This window comes from Triturus cristatus, chromosome 8, assembly GCF_964204655.1.
Source record: "Triturus cristatus chromosome 8, aTriCri1.1, whole genome shotgun sequence".
NCBI lineage: Eukaryota > Metazoa > Chordata > Amphibia > Caudata > Salamandridae > Triturus > Triturus cristatus.
In genome coordinates this window covers 1,702,209,320-1,702,213,907 of record NC_140591.1, presented here as the reverse complement: position 1 = coordinate 1,702,213,907, position 4,588 = coordinate 1,702,209,320, and positions in this window count along the sequence as shown.

Here is a 4,588-nt window from a genome sequence, read left to right as displayed (position 1 = left end):
CGGGATCCCCTCATCCTGCAAGCCAGCCGATGGTCTGGGGATCCCATCAGGGCTCAGGAAGGCTCCCCCCGGCTTGGCTAGGGTTCGGAATCTGTGAACGGGACCGGGCCTGGGGCTCGTGCTCCGCCCCAGGTTGCGGTAGCCCCCGTCTTGCAAGCCAGCCGAGAGTCTGAGTGCTGGGGATGGGGGTCCACCGGTGAGGATCTCCCCGGCCTTTCTAGGGTTCGGAAGCTAGGACCCGGCCCGGGCTTGTGTTCTGTCTGGCGGGCCCCAGGGTGCCGGAGCCTCCCACCCTGCAAGCCAGCCGAGGGTCCGGGCGCTGGGGATGGGGGACCACCGGGGCCCAGGGAGGCTCTCCCCAGCCTGGCTAGGGTTTGAAAGCTGGGATCGGGCCCGGGGCTCGTGCTCCATCCAGCAGGCCCCGGGGTGCGGGAGCCCCCCATCCTGCAAGTCAGCCGAGGGTCCGGGCGCTGGGGACGGGGGTCCACCGGGGCCCAGGGAGGCTCTCCCCGGCCTGGCTGCTTTCAGAAGCAGGGACTGGGCTGGGGAGCAGGGGTGGCTGGCTTTATCTGCTACACTGGTGGATCAGGGTTTTCTGCCCACCCCTACCTTACACTAGAACATGGCACTCTGCATCATCAACAACCATAAATGCCCCCAATTCCCATGGCAAATCCTCTTTTACAGTGGGAAAATAATATTAATCAGTGTATTCTGTAGGTTTTTGGGTATTTCACTGCCAGGTAGATACAAATAATATAACAGCCAGAGTAAATTAAAAATACATTTAAAAAGTTGTTACTCAGTGGGAAATGCACAATAGTACAGTATGAAACCCCTATTAGTTAATGCACTGCAGAGGTCTGTGTGCAATCAGAGAGCTGTAGAATTAAATCTTGTTACAGCTTGTGACAGAACGCTCTGTGGATATGTAAGTCAATAATTTATATTTGCATTACACACAGTATAAGATAGAGTGCTACAAAATGCGCAAAACATATTATGATAAAATATAGATTTTAGTAATACCCAGACAGTACGTAAGGCAATTTATTTTACATAGCTGTCCCTTTAACACCTCATCAGGGGTAGTAAGCGCTATGTAAATACAATTATAATTAAAAGCACACAATTAACAGCTCAGTTATTAACTCTTTGCACTACCACTCAAAAAGAATAAATCTTTGTCATCACAAGGCTTGGAGTGATTCATTCAATGAAGCCAGTGCCGGCTTCCAAGCATCCTTTACATTTGCAGATTAACATGCAGCGCATATTTGCATTTCTTTCAGACAAGCTGGTACCCTGGCAGGAAGGCTTGTTTAGCTATCTGACTGCCTTTGATTTCACAGCACAGGACACTCCTTGAATAACATTCCAGCTGTAGCATTTTAACTATTGAAATTAACTGTTCTGAGACGGTTATCTTTATCCAAAATGTAGCTGAACAGTTTTTCATCAATCATTTGTGTGCCAACAATAAGACTAGGAAATGCGCTCCCCAGCCCCCCTGGGGTTCGCGCCCCACAGATTAAAGATCTCTGGTCTAGGGTGATGTGACTTGTGTGGATTCCACTTTGTTTTCTTAACTAGAATACTATTTAAATATCAATCTTTGACTCAAATCATTCATTTTTCTCCTATTTTTTGAGGGAAACTTATGGACTATTGGGTTGTAAGAGTTTGTGAACCCCAACAGATTCATGAAACTCTGGGTAAGGACATGGAATCTGTTGGACTTGGCCCTTTTTGCAGGGTCATCCCTGAACTTTTTTCCTTGGCTGTTTTATGATTCTGGGCACTTTACCACTTTACCACTTTACCACTGCTATTGTAAATTGATATATGGATTAGTGACTCCATGATTGGCTGATTGGGTTTACCTGTCAGACCCTAGCACAGTGCACTGAGTGTGCCCAGGGCTTGTAAACCAAATGCTGCTGGTGGGCTTGCAGTACTGGTTTTGCCACCGACAGAAGCAGCATGTCAAAGTGTGTCTCAGGTCTGCCATTGCAGAGCCTGTGTGCAGTCTGATACTGCCATGCTGACTGGGCAAATGCACCCACTTGTCAGTCCCTAAACCTTACCTTTTCTTCATATCAGACACCCCTATAGTAGGCCCAAGGGCAGGGTACATTGTAAGTATACGGTAGGACATGTCCTGGCGTGTGTGGCATGTCCTAATAGTGAATTACAGCCATTTTCGTTTTTCATTATTGCAAGCCTAACTGTTCCCCATAGGCCAGAATGGGCTGTTTGATTATTACATTTTATAATCCTAACTGACTCAGGAAACTAGGTAGAAATTCGAGTTTAGTATACCTGAACTCAGAATGATAAAATACATATTTTAGTGAATTTTGGCTTTAACATTCTGTGTTTGAAAATACCACTTTTAGAAAGTAGGTATTTTCTTGTCTAACCATCCAAGCCTGCCTCTGCGAGGTTGTGTATTCTGTGTCTGGAGTTTGAGTGACAGCGGCTGGGGGATTCCAGGAGACAGGGTGAGTCAGCACAGGGCTGAATAAAGAGATCTGCATGCAGATGGGTGGGAAGGTTTGCACCTGGGACCTGAATAGGGCTGTGCCTTCCCTCCACAATGCTGGCTCCACCTCCTGTGGTGCGTCTGATTTCCCTGCCCTGCTCTCTGAAAGGAAAGAAGGAGTCTTGTCAAAAAAGTGCTCCAGGACTGACCAGAACTGGTTTGGACTAGGCAAAGGCCCCTCTGCCTTCAGAGAACAAAGAGAAACTGTGTATAAAAAGGAGGACCCAGTACCCAGAACTTTAGATCACTTTTTGGAAACAAGAAGAAACCTTTGCTGAGGAGAGAAACCAGAGAGACTGAGGAGAGACTATCCCAAAGCTTGAGGGATTGGCCTGCAGTGGTTGCCTGACTGCCAAAGAGAGGAGAAAGGAACTTTGTGTGTAGTTTCGTCAACTTGTGAAGTATCTCCAAGTGCTTGAGAAAGACCTTGCCTCCTGCTGAGATCTCAGGGACAACAGACTTCACCCACCAGCTCCCCAATAGTTCTTTTGAAGGGCCTGCAGTTGTGTTGGGTTGTCTGAGGAACTGTGTGTCGCAAGGAGCTAGAAGCGCAACTCACAAAGAAGAAGAGTGTCGCCGCCACAGACGCTGTCGTCACATCACTGGAGAAGGGTGTCCCCGCTGCAGCTGTTGCTTCGCATCGCTGAAGCATCTCGCATCACCGGAGAAGCGTGTCGTCGCCGCTGTCGTCGCATCACTGAAGAAGGATGTCGCCGCTGCAGCTGTCACATTGCATCGCAGAAGCGTCTCTCATCACTGGAGAAGCGTGTTGCCACCGCAGCCGCTGTCGTCGCATCACTGAAGAAGGGTGTCGCTGCTGCAGCTGTCACATTGCATCGCCAAAGCATCTGGCATCACTGGAGAAGCCTGTCGCCGCCGCAACCGCTGTCGTCGCATCACTGAAGAAGGGTGTCACCGCTGCAGCTGTCGCATTGCATCGCCGAAGCGCCTCGCATCACCGGAGAAGCGTGTCGCAGGGCCTGTCGCGGCTCAGAAGAATCGTTGAGTTGCAGCACGGCCGTCGGAGGTGCACGCATCGTGTCGCATCAAGAAGAAGACGCCATCTTTGTTTCATCACACCGGATCTTCATCGCATCACGGCGTTGCTGGTCACACCGCCACAGAAGCGCAGTAAGAAACCGATGCATCACCGTTCCTGCGTGTAAGGAACCGACGCATCACCTTCCCTGCAACACTTTTGTTGTATAGCCTTACGCCTCCAAAGGTACATTGAACTTAAAGTGTCGCATTTTAACATCTAAAGAGAACTAAGCTAATTCTACCATTTTAAGTACATTATTGTGGATTTTTGTCGTTTGTGGTCTTATGATATGTGTATATAAAGAATACTTATTTTTATACTACAACTTGTGTGGTGTCCATCTGTAGTGTTGTCACTGGGTTACTGTATGTGTTCACAAATGCTTTACACACTGCCTCTGAGATAAGCCTGTCTGCTCGTGCCAAGCGACCAAGGGCGTGAGCAGGGGTTATTTTAGGTGTGTACCCCCTTACCCTGACTGGACGCAAGAGCCCCTATTTGGTCAAAGGTACCTACCTTTGCCAACCAGAGACCCCGAAATCTAACATTGGTGGTCAGCGGTGAGGATTTGGACTTGCATTTGTGACTCATGTACAGTGATTGGTGAACACGACTAGTGAGTGCAGACCAAATGCAACCACATACTGTTTTTCTGTTTTCTGGTGCCCTCCTGGAAGTATTTTTGTTACTGTGACACTGGTTAGTTGTTGCAAAATGGAACTCGCCTTCGGGCAAATGTTTGTCTACACAATGAAGGAGCTACGTGTGTTTTGCAAGGAGAGAGGGCTGCCTGTGAAGAGAAGGTCCAGGGAGGATATAGAGGCATCCCTATTTCAGTATTAGTCACCCCGCTGGAAGACGACATTACCAGTTGAGTCTAAGGAGGAGGAATTCTCCTTCTTAGACTCAACTGGTAATGGCGGCTGACTAAGGAGCTCGGTCGGGGGCTCCGTGCCCTAAACTTTATCTAACAACTGAGATATGGCCGTCAACATCAATAT